The sequence below is a fragment of the Paramisgurnus dabryanus genome, chromosome 12, assembly GCF_030506205.2.
Source record: "Paramisgurnus dabryanus chromosome 12, PD_genome_1.1, whole genome shotgun sequence".
NCBI classification, from domain to species: domain Eukaryota; kingdom Metazoa; phylum Chordata; class Actinopteri; order Cypriniformes; family Cobitidae; genus Paramisgurnus; species Paramisgurnus dabryanus.
In genome coordinates, this window is record NC_133348.1 from 8,418,233 (window position 1) to 8,431,336 (window position 13,104).

Sequence of the window (13,104 nt, forward strand, 5' to 3'; positions counted from 1 at the left end):
TGATGATGTCATCAATGTAGACGAAACACAGTGTTCCTCGCAATTCTCCTAGTATAGTTTCCATCAAGCGTTGGAAAGTGGCTGGGGCATTTTTAAGTCCAAATGGCATTACATTAAACTGGAAAAGCCCAAAAGGAGTGATGAAAGCAGTCATTCTTTTACTTGAAGGTTCCATGGCTACCTGCCAATAGCCACTGTTGAGGTCTATAGTGGAAAAGATAGATGCTCCTGCAAGAGACTCCAGGATTTCTGCGATGTTTGGTAAAGGGTAAGCATCACTCTCAGTTATTGCATTCACCTTTCTGTAATCAACACAGAATCTCGTGCTTCCATCTTTTTTTGGAACCAAGACCACTGGAGAAGCCCAACTGGAGCTTGATGGCTCCACAATTCCTGCTTCTAACATTTCATCCAGTTGTTCCCTTACTAGAGTTTGCTTGACAGGAGACATACGGTAAGGCCTTTGCTTAATAGGTACTCGGTGGTTAGTGTATATGCAGTGTTGTAGGACATCTGTTCGTCCAAGTTGAAGTGTACATACTTGTGTGTTGGTCTCCAAGATGTTTTGTAATTGTTGTTTGTCTTCCAGTGTCAGATGAGCATTTTCTACAGCTTCATTAATCAAGGCCTTCTCGTGAGTGGTGTCAGGAGATGAGAGTATAAGCTTTGGTTGTGGTGGTGGAACAATGCTTAATAAAGACAAGCTTTTATGCTTTTTGGCATGATGAATCAGGTTTTTACCTTGACTACCTGTAGGCACTGTAGCGTTTCCAGGTTGGAATAGGTAGTGTTCATCTGGTTTTGACTTAAAGGAATACTGTCCATCAATAACATTAAGCTGCATGCCACTGAAAAAAATGAAATTCAGTCCTAGAACTACTGAATAAGCAAGAGCATTAGATGCCAGGACAGCAATGGGCAATGTGAATGAATGTTCTTGAAGACAAATCTGTTGGTGTATCCATCCTATTGGAACTTCTTCTTCTCCATTTGCTAGATATAAGGGCCCCAAGGCCCAAGGCTGCAAGTTTTGAGAAGGGGTAAGTTTTTCCAACAACTTTTCATGAATCATTGTATAACTTGCCCCAGTGTCTACAATAGCTTTTCCTATCCAGCCACCAAGGGAGACTGGAACAACTAATTGTGATGGTACAATAGGAGGGGAAACAGTAGTTGGTAAATGTGTTGATTTTCTGTTTTTTGTCAATTTAGGTTTTACTGTAGCAGTGATGGCAGTGTTAGATGTCTGAGGTCCAGGTTTAGGGTTTGGAGAAAATTTATTACTGCCAGGGGGTTGGTGTGGTTTACCAGGCTGGTTAGCAGTAGATGCATAATGCCGACAATTCCCTGGTGCATGGTTTCCCTTACACCTCCAACATCGTGTAAAAGGAGTTTTGTGGTCTGGCTGATTTGGTGGCTTTGGGGAAACATTTGGAATTGACTTTCTGTTCATTGCAAAATCATACTGTATCTGCTGTTCATAGTCCTTTTCAATTTGCTGACCCAGTTTAACCAGGTCTTCAACAGTGTTAACTCGATAACGTAGTTGACTGGCGAGGTGTGGTTTTATGTTTTTGAGTATCAGTTTGATTATTTCAGCTTCTGTCAGTGTTGCCTTCCACCGTTTGCAGAGAGCTCTGTAAGTGAAAGCGAAATCTCGTATTGATTCCTTTTCTCCCTGTATTCGTGTACGGACTCGTTCTGCGAATTAGTCTTCGTAGTCTTCTGACAAGAATGCTGAACGAAATGCGGTCTGAAACTCTTCCCAGGTATTTATGGATGACTGAGCGATCTCCCACCAGTCTCTTGCTGTACCAAACAGAACTGTTCGGAAAGTTCCCAAAATGTCTGTATCAGTGAGTGGGTGCAATGCTAGGAAGTCTTGACATTTTGCCAAATACAGTAATGGATCAGGATCATCAGAAGTTTTTCCATAGGTAGGGAAAACTAGTTTCAAGTGATCACTTTTGCCAGCCGTTGGAGTGTGATGGGCGGTGTAAATGGTTATAGGTGTGGCAGACGTGGATACGTGGTGTGTGGCAGCAGTGGGTATACTTGTGGCCGAAGGGAGTACATGTGTAGCTATAGATGCTTGCAGATCTTTAATGACTTTGTCGTGAGCTTTAAAATTGTTCATCATCTCACATTGAAGGTCACCTATTGTGTTAGATAACTCCTCAACCTTTAGGTTGCCTCTGGCTATTTCCGCAGTGTGTCGTTCCAGTTCCTTTTGTTGTAGTTGTCGTGTGGTTTTAAGCTCTTGCCGTAACTCTTCTTGTGATTGTTCAACCATATATTGAAATACATCATTCAGGGAAGTTTCAGTGGTCTGCAGTGATTCAGTCAACATAACTTTCATGGCCTTTAGTAGTTGATCAGTCTCAGTTTCCTTTTGTTGCGCAGCTGCTGTTAAAGTGGTAAGAAGTTGCTCATAGTTGGACTGTGATTTTAAAGAAAGAATATCCATTTGCCCGGCTAGCTCAGTCGGTAGAGCATGAGACTCTTAATCTCAGGGTCGTGGGTTCGAGCCCCACGTTGGGCGCCACTTATGTAACGGTGGCCGCCCTTTGTTTAAATAATGTGTCTCAAATTACCGCCGGAGACGAGTATCGAACCCGGGTCTCCCAAACGACAACGTTGTGTCCTAACCACTGAGCTATGGCGTCACGTATTTAAATGAGATTTTCCTCTTATTTCAAAGTATATAATAGTTTTAAGTTGGGCACCAGGCAAATAACTATCTACCAATGTGAAATATTTAAAAAACTAGCTCATGCCACCAGTTACACAGATATGTGAAAATGAAAAAATAAACAGGTTCAATAGTAAATTTCACAGTTTACTCTTAGCTTGCCAGTATCACATAATACATGTTTACATATTTACGTAATTTCGTAACAATTAAACAAAAAAAAAAAAAACATATCATGGCATCACATGTTGTAACTCAGGTTTCACATTTCATATCGTTTAAATCATAATTATACCATGCAAACGTTTTAGAAGTCCAACACAGAACGAAATAACAACCCAAAATGCCACATCATAATCAAACACTTCACAGTAGCATCACATAACAAAGGTAATAGCCGTTTGGCACACATATGCATATGAGAGAGTGTTTATGTGTGTCTGTGGGTGTGTGTGACTGTGTGTGCGTTCATGTATTCGGGTAGAGAGGCCTTTTAGGTTCTGGGGAGGCAAGTACTCACAAACTGGTCACAAACTGAGCTTTACCGGGCGGCACCATGCTAGGGAAAGCAACTGTTGTCTCCGTTTATACATTGTCTGCCAGTGCATTTCTCAACCCCACACGACTTCATACACCACTTGGAACTTGGAAGATCCACGCCGGGAAACAATAACAGTACTCTCGCTCTCTCCGTTTGTGGAAACACTCCTTCAGGGTATCTCTTTCTCTCAACCCTTCAGGTAAGATAAGTTACTCTCTGTTGCTTATACTCATAATTGTTCACACTCATGTCCATAGCAGTCCTAAAGCTGTGACTCTCGCTACCAAGTCCTGTTTGCCACCATTGTCAAGTCAACACCTGCAGACTCACGCACACAATGGTTTTACGCACAAACTAATCTTGCGCACCTGCCGATGCTCTCACTCTAATTTTAAGTTCACCAGTGACGTAATAAAAATAGGTGGCGTTTACCGCTTTCGTCACAGGCGATATCCATGACTAGGGATGGCACAATTCTCAATTTATTATTGATCCATTCAGTACGACCTCCTCAATCCAATAGATGCATTGAATTGCGGTTTTCTGAATTGTGTGTCTTCAAATCCTCGTGCCTCCCTGTGACTAAATATTCAATCACTAGGCGCTTTATGCTTTGTTTATACCCATGCTTTGCTCTGCACCGCAAGCCTCTGCTGATCGGTTGTTTGCTGTTGCACTATTCTATGAAACAAAAGGGGACGACTCGAGAAAACGAGACCAAAACCAACATAAAAGAATAAAAGAGAAGAAGTCGCTTTGTGGAAAAACTCTGGTATGTGTAACATCAGAGCTTGCTATATATATAAAATAATGTGTTAATGATTTGTGGAAGTAATGTTTAGAGGGGTTAATAACTGCCCTTTGACACTGTTTGGGGGAGGTGTCCAGGAGGGGGCAATGTAGAGTTGGGGAGGAAGCAAAAAAATAGGAGAGAAGAAGTGTTTTTGTTTTAATACAGTTGTGTGGTAACATTAGACGTATTGTTTTCTTTTGTGCATTTTAGTTTTTGTTTGCACGCGTGAGAGTTAAGGACACCTTATACTAGATTAGTCTGGACAAATACAGGCAATAAACCAACAATCCCATTTGGGTTTTGTGTGAAAGCTATCATGTCTCCTGCACATTCTTCTGGAAAAAATACACGCTGCTACAAAAGACACTTGCGTCGCGCATTGCGCTGCATTGTGCCGGGTGTATGATAGGGCCCAATGTCTTATATATGTCCAATTATATATGTGTGTATGTGTGAGAACATAAATAAAACAACAATCACCTAAATATGTCTTTATTAAACATTATCACCATTATCACTTCATTAACGTTTTTACTAAACAAACAATAGAAAAACCTTAAGGTTTGTATTTAATTCCTCATCCAGTGGTACATTAAAAACAAATATAAGCCAATAATTCTCAATCATATGTAAAAGACAAAAGACAAACACCTGTTAATTTGACTTCCATGACTGAAAGTAAACGACTTTTAAAGGTTTTAATACCAAAAAATAATGATTTCAACACAAATGAAAGGATTTTTTTTATATCAATCTTAAACTGAGGGTTTTCTTCCTCTGCTTAGTTTTTCAGTTTTCAAATTCCGCCATCTAAATAGGGAATTGGCATGGTACCCGCGCAACATTATGCCCAAAAAACACCCATTACCCATTAACTCTTCTAGACTGTGCGCTTAAGACAGTGCGCTTAAGATTGTTCAAATGGGGCCCATTGTGTCTTAAATGGCAATGTTTCCATACTTTAAGAGTGTCAGATAAACAGTATTTGCATTGTTTTGCATTTACTGTGTCGTCCCTATACTGACACACCTTCTGTGTTATTATTCATTGTGTCGCCCACCACAGTCCTGCAACATTAGATCAGAAATGTCTTGTCTGCAAGTGTTAATTTATCACAAAATAAAGTAACTTGAGTAACCAACTCATTTAAATTTCAGTAATTGTAACTGCATTACTTAAATAAATAAAAAAATACTTGGTTACATGTTTATTACCGCTAAAAGTAGTGGAATTACAGTAACGAAAATACTTTGTAACCCGTTACTCCCATCACTGTTTTTAACACAACTTGTGTTGGCCCTTTCATTTATTTTAACATGAAATAACGCCTTAAATGGCATGACACACACAATGTGTAAAAAAATTTACACATCATTTTTTGCAGTGTAGGATCATAGCCGGGATTTATGAACTGATGTGTACACTGAGTAGACTATAATCATAACTTTCATATGATTTTATTCAAGGTTGTTTACTCTTCAACAGTCACTATTAGAAATGCTTGAGAAGAATATCTTGAAAAACTTTCTTCCAATAAGTTACCTTCACTTCGTTTATATTTCAGAAACATTTATTATATAAATCATGTCTTTATTCATGTATGATTAAACAATTGTCATTTACTCTGAATACTTTTGTATTAAACATCATCTTAAATGTCTCATATCACAAAACATACAGACCATTAATGTCAGGATATTAAAATACAATACAAAAGCCATACACATCTCAGATCTAAAACTGCCTGGCACCTTTTGCTCAATGTGTTTTTTAACCTATGCTGTTCATTATAATGAAAAACCTAATATGTATGATGTTCCTACTGAGATCATTACAGTTTTTTAAGACTCAAATATGTACTGCATGTTTTCAATAACATCTAATAAGCAAAATATTTAATCATACATAAACTGTAGCATTTGAAACATTATTACGAGAATGATATAGGAATTAAATATTTACAGAAACTGTATTTATTCTTATGTCAGAAAATGTGAATGATTAAATCCACAAATATAAGTAAATATGAGAGTCTTAAAGGCCTTCTGAAACTGAGGATAAAAAAATCCATAGATCAAAGGATCACAAGTTGAGTTAAAATATGCAAACCAAAATAAAGCCTCAAAAACATCAGCTGGGGTCACAAAATTAAGAAAAGGATCAACAGTAGTGGCAATAGATAAGGGCAGCCAGCAGATAAAGAAAACGCCCATAACAAGAGCCAGAGTTTTAGCTGCTTTTCTTTCTCTGTGTGCAGAGCTTTGACTGTTAACACCTGTGGTGGTCACAGACACTTTCTCTGACAAAACCTTTACATGTTTTCTCACAACATTAAATATAATGATATACAGAGAGCTCATTATTGTTCCTGGAATAATAAATAACAAGATGATAGAAATTAGTCCCCATTCTTTGTTAAAAAACAGAATGCAGCCACCAAAACAAGACACCTGTAATACATACGCTTTCAGACCAACAGCATTCACCCCTGAAAACACAACAGAAAAGCAGTACACAAATGAACAGATCCATGTAAATGTGATAAATACAGTCACAGTTTTTATTGTGATCCTCATTTTGTACTTCAGAGGGTCACAGATGGCCCAGCATCTATCAATAGATATTAAACTAAGATGTATTAAAGCAGAAAAACAGAGGGTCAAATCCAAACTAGAATGAACTTTACAAACAACATCTCCCAAAAACCAGCAGCCCTCGACAGATCGCACCATACTGTAGGGCATCACCAGTGAACCCAGCAGACAGTCACACACAGCCAATGACTGAACGATCAGATGAGTTGGAGACTGAAGCTGTTTGAAGTAAGAGATGGAGATGATGATCAGCAGATTCCCAAAAACTGTCATGAGGATCATGAGTAAGAAGAAAACATACATTGCCAATTTAACAACAGTGAGACGCTGAGCTCTAGGACAAGAGTCTGAATGTAAAGGATAACACAGGAGAATATTCTCAGTCTCATTGAAAGACATTGCGTCTTAGAAGAATTCCTTTGTACTTGTAAACAAAGAGACAATTATAATCCAAAGATTCAATCATAAAAAACATAAAAACAGTACATGTCTATTCAATCTAACTTCCTAAATGAACGTGATATAGCCGGATGTGTTCATATATACAGTTCAGGTCAGGTCTCAACCCCTCCCTAGCTGTATACGTAACTAACTGATACACAAACATTGTGACTCATGAGATTACAATAAAAAATAAACAGTGTGTCCTGAATTAATGGTCAATGAAGGTATAATGAAGGGGTTATAGATAATATGAAGTTTTATCTATAATTATAAGTAAAAAAGTTGAGATAATATCTGTGATTTTGCTGATAACTAGGTATGCTAAAAATCTATATATAATATTAAACTGTTCAGTACGACCTCCACAATCCAATACACGCATATGAATTGGGGTTTTCGGTTAATCTCCGTCCGTTTAGTTATTTCCTCTGCATCTGTTTGTGTGTCTGCAAATCCACGCACCTTCCTGCGAGCAAGGCTAAAGGCGCTTTAAGCTTTGTTTATTTTTATTTTTATTTGTATTTATTCAAAGCGACTTACAATTGCTATATATGTCAGAGGTCGCATGCAACTTGGTAAATTGTAAATGGACTGCATTTATATAGCGCTTTCATAGACCAATGGACATCCAAAGCACTTTAAAATTTGCCTCACATTCACCCATTCACTCACACATTAATACACCGATGGCGGTGACAGCCATGCAAGGCGCCATACAGCTTGTCGGGAGCAGCTGGGGTTAGGTGTCTTGCTTAAGGACACCTCGACACTTGGTCAGGTGGAGCCGGGAATTGAACCACCAAACTTCTGATTTGTAGAAAACCTACATGAACCACTGCCACCCCAGTCTAGGGGTTAAGTGTCTTGCTCAGTGATACAATGGTGTGTCACCGTGGATTCGAACCCGAGTCTCTCACATCAAAGGTGTGTGTCTTACCACTGCGCCACCACCACCCCAATATACGTTTATACTTGCACTTTGCTCTGCATTGCGTGTCTCAACAAATGGATATGGCACAGGCTTACTAGAGAGGGAGACCCGCACATCCAAACACTAGCAGGTGCCGGAATCCAAAAATACAACTAAATAAGACCAAAAAAAAGGAATCCGCACACTGAACTCACCAAAAAATATATTAATTTATTTAATTACCGACGTAACGTTTCGGGCTACCGCCCTTCTTCAGACTTGGCACAGGCTTGCCTGCTAGCCTCATTGGTAAGTTTTGGATGCGGAGCCACACGTATGGCTACAATAATTGCCATGAACAACTCCATGTGAAATGATGTCTCATGCACCCAACACGCACAACTGCCTACTTTGCATTTACGTCATTATTGCTGTGTGCACAAACATGCTTATGTGGACATGCTGAGTATAAACAAGGCTTTACTATGCTTGCAATGCTGATATCAGATGGCTCAGGTGTGGTGGCCATCTTGAGAAAGGGTTCAGGCATGGCGACTATTTTGGGAACGAGTTCAGGTGTGGTGGCTATCTTGGGAATAGGTTCAGGCTAGGGTTTTTCCAAAAATTAGATGAATCAAGTCCAGAGAAAAGACAACCCATTTCCTGGGAATCCCCGGAAATAGCAGATTTTTTGCCCAAGCAATGTATCAATATCATTCAAATATGCATTCAAATAAACAGAACTTAATTATACATTTTAACACAGGCAAGTGACTGCCTGCTAAGCATTTCTGCTTGCCGCACCTCTGACGGTGCATTTGCAGGTACCTGCAGGGTCATCAGCAGGGAGCCACCATGCCTGGGGAAGCCAAAGCTTCATTCTTAACCAAAACCAGAAGCTTCCCTGCTCAGCTTCCTCGGCCAGATCTTTGAAGGCCTTTCTGAGTTTGGGGCCTGTGACTCCTATGTTCTTCAGGATGCGCTGGGTGGATGGACCCACAAACACCCTCTACAGCCAACTTCCACCGGGTAGCTAACAGCTGACCACCGAGGTCGAGGTACTGGTCTTTGAAAAACTAAAATTGAGAATAATTAAGGAATAATCACTAAATAAGTAAAGCAACAATTTCTTTATTAGGGCAGGTATATTTCTCTTTTAAACATATATAAAAATTTTAACTAAATAAAAGCAAACGACTCACAGAAATGCTGTTGCAGACCAGAGAATGATGTCTGGTCGAATGTTGGTTGTGTTGATCTCTGTTGGAAACCTCAACTGCCGGTCAAGATCTACTTTCATGTTTCACTCAAAACTGCCTGACAGGGCTGATCTCTTTGGGTGCGCTATATTATTAGCCCCTCTTCCCTCTCTGACAAAATGGATCGGCTGCCTTGCTGCCTGTGGCAGGGACTCCCTGGCTGTTTCCGCCCTGTGTACCTCCAGGATCTCCACCACCTTCCGCAGGACTCGGTCATGGCATCACCTATAGTGACCCTGGCTCAGTGCTGTTTTGCAGCTTGACAAAATGTGCTGTAGGCTTGGGTTTGTGGCATTGCAGAGTTGGCAACTCTCCTCTGAGCCATACCACAGATAGAGGTTGCTGAGGCTTGGGAGGGTGTTGTAGGTGGCTCTTATGAGGAAACTCAACCTGGCTTGCAGGATCTTCCACATATTGGCCCAACCTACGGTCCTACTCATTACTCCTTCCCAGGTCATCCAGCGTCCTTGCTGGGGCTGTCTGAGGGCTTTAATCTGGTATTGCTCTTCCTCTGTTCTGACCACCTCAGAAATCACTAGCTCTTTCCTCTCCTTCCTTGTGGCTTTGGACCACATCTTTGGAGCAGTCCCCCACCCCAGGCCAGTTCTCCCAGACTGTGTCTTGCCAACAATCTCTTTGGTGTTCTGCACAGATGGGTCTAACGAATCCCTTAGGTCTAGGACAACCCTTGCCTTCTCTTGTCTGTAGCCTAAAAGGATTTATTTCAGTGGCATTTGGAGTGAATTCCTTCCAGACCGGCCAACGCTGGAGATGCTACGGGGTAAGCCCAACCACTTTCTGATATAATTATTGGCTTTTGAGTTCATCTTCTGCACAGTGGAGGTGGTAATCTCACACATCTTGAGAGGCCACATTAGTTGCTTATACAAGTTGAATTGGTACCCAAGCAAGAGGTTCTTTTCTTGATTGGTTAGCTGGTTCTTGATATCTTCCTCAAGTTCCTGCTCAGTAGCTTCCAGCCTCCCTCTTTTCTTCTCTTCCAAAAGGCTTCAGGCATATCTGAAAGGACCCTGAAAGAAAGTCACTCGCTTTCTCTCTTTTTTTTCCCCTTCACTTCCTGATCTGCTCTTTTCATCCTGCTTCTGATCTGGTCCAAGAATGCTTTAAACCCTCATTTTCATTCTCATCTGCTTTTCGCCATGCCCTCTTGAGCAGCCTCCTCTCCTCCACGAGCTAGTGAATCTCTTGCTCACACCTTCCCACCTCCCTATGGATGTTCTTCCTCTGGATTACCCCCCCAAACCTCTCTTTACCCACCTCATAAACAATGTTGCCAAAGAGTTTAACTTGATGGTTGTACTACCTCGCAGGGAATTCTCAAGGAGTGCAGATTTTGATCGAAGTTTTCCCAGGTGGATTTTTCGATGGATTTTGGCCATGTGACCTTAGTTTGTCTGGCTGGTCTCTCTGCTGCTTGTTTTGTGGGGTTGCTGCTGGATGTATCTATGTGACGCTGATATTCTGGGCTAAGCACCTGTTGTTGGCTTTGGGCCTGCTGTTGATGCGGGTGCTCCACCTCTCTGTGACCATCTGCAATGGTGAAATAAGCAACGCTATGGTGCTCAATCCGGCTTTGACTTCTCCTTGTCTGATCTGCTTGCGCAGTGCAAGTTTGCCTTTTATCCTTCCCTCCACATTTAGCCTTCCCTTGGTGTATCCGCAGGCCCCTATATGTTGTCATGTTTGACCAGCAGCAGCTCCTTAGGGTCCTTTGCTCATTAGTCATTTCCATGTCAGGCGGTTCCGTGTTATCCATCCTATTTGGTCCATCTTCCATCCTGCCTCTCGGTGGACCCTCGGGCTGTCTTATTTGTGCTCGTAGTTAGTTAAAGGTGTTCCCACTATGAGGACCTGTGGTGAGGGTAGCTAGCCCATCCACCCTTGGTGCAGTCTTACCTAACCATCGTCAGCCGGTCTTTCTCAGCTGTCCTCCAGTCTTTCCTGGATGCCAACTGCCCTATTCACAGTAGCCACTGGTGTTCCAGATGTTGTAGATTTTAGCACAGGCAAGTGACTGCCTGATAAGCATTTCTGCTTGCCGTACCTCCGACAGTGCCATTGCGGTTAGCTGCAGGGTCATCAGCTGGGAGCCACCCTTTATTGATGTTTCGCTCCATTAATTCTGGAACATCTTATGGTGGTGGAGCAGTGACAGGGACACCTCCCTGCCGCCCCCTGCAGCTAACCCCAAGACCCTTGCTTTCCCCACCCCTGGTCCTTCCTTCTTAACAAAGACAGAAGCTTCCCTACTCAGCCTCCTCGACCAGATCTTTCATGGCCTTTCTGAGTTTGTGGCCTGTGACTCCCATGTCTTTCATGAAGCGCTGGGTGGATGCTCCCACAAACCCCCTACAGGCAACTTCCACTGGGTAGCTAACAGCTGACCACCCAGTCTCTCTACATTCCGCTGTGAGGTTGAGGTAGCGGTCTTTTAAAAACTATAATTGAGAATAATTAAGGAATAATCACTTGAAGTTAATCAACAATTTCTTTATTGGTGCAGGTATATTTCTCTTTTAAACAAATATAAACATTTTAACTAAATAAAAACAAACGACCCACAGAAATGTTAAACTGTGCACGGCAAGAACTAAAGACAGGGCCAGGCCTATGTAGGCTAAAACTGAATTGAAATAATAATTAAAAAAACTAAAACAAAAGCATTACCAGTGACATTGACGCAATAGGGCAATTCCGCACAAGTATTAAGTTAAGTATTAAGTAACACAAACCCCAAGTCCCCGCAGTCATCGCAGTGGGAAAAAACAAAGACTATAGTTCTGATGTTCAGCAAAAGATTTTTAAGCTACGCAGAATAGAAAGTGGCTTTAAATGAATGATCTCTAAATGCCAATGTTGACATTTAAAATCACCTAAACAAACAGGCCCCTACCCCAATAGTATCTGGACCTTCTTTTGATAGACCTACCCCACACATATGATTGGCTACAAGTGTGTTTTTCAAAAATCATGCACCCCGCCTTTAAGGAAATACCATAAAACATCTTTTCCACAATCAGGGATATAATGAACATGTTTTAATCAACTAGAGATGTTACAAATCTTCCTGAAAAAGGATGTGTGTCTATATCATCTAAATGCTCAGCAAAGAGAATATAAGTGGACAAAGACTTTCCAAGGATCACAGATGGAGAACTTCAGAAATCAGTTGGATCTTGGGGCCAGAAAGCTTAAAAAATAATAAAGGAAAAGAGCACATCCATGCTGTTGTGGTTACAAGTTGTTTGGGACGTGGGTTAAGAAATCCTTTGTTTTCATGCAAAAACAAACTCCAGTATATTAATTTGCTGAACTGGAACTTTGAACAGGACTGGGTTCTGCCTTCATATGAAACATAGAAGAGTTTTTTTGGCAGCAGATAAACAAGATGGCACACTGGGATTAAAAAGTGATCTATGCATTTATACTAAATATCAAAATAAACTGAGCACAAAATCAAGGTTCTGCCACAGCCATACCAGTTCCCTGACATGCACCATAGAGAAATAACTGGAGTGAACTAAATAGTACAGAGCCGCAACATTTGAAGGGTTTGGAAAAATTTATAGAGGAATAATCTAAGATCACCTGCCATAAATAATTTAACCTCATCAGACATTATAAGAGAAGAAGCTGAGCTGATTTAGAGGATTAAATGGGGGGGCATTAAAACAAAACATTTATTTCATAATGTAACCCCCCACCACTTTCAATTGTTTTATTTCAATGAAAGTTCATATTTTGTGAAATTTAATTACAGCTTAAAAGAAGAAACATTTTTTTTATAGCTTTCTTTATTCATATTTACCAAGGGTGACAACACTTTTGGCCATGACTTTCCTGGCTCAAT

At 40.8% G+C, this 13,104-nt stretch overlaps 1 non-coding gene across 1 annotated transcript; it reads left to right on the top strand.

Annotated features, from left to right (window-relative positions):
• Positions 1 to 2,469: 2,469 nt before the first annotated feature.
• trnak-cuu (transfer RNA lysine (anticodon CUU)) lies at positions 2,470 to 2,542 on the top strand. Its single transcript has one exon. It is a non-coding gene; the product is annotated as a tRNA-Lys (tRNA).
• Positions 2,543 to 13,104: the final 10,562 nt, after the last annotated feature.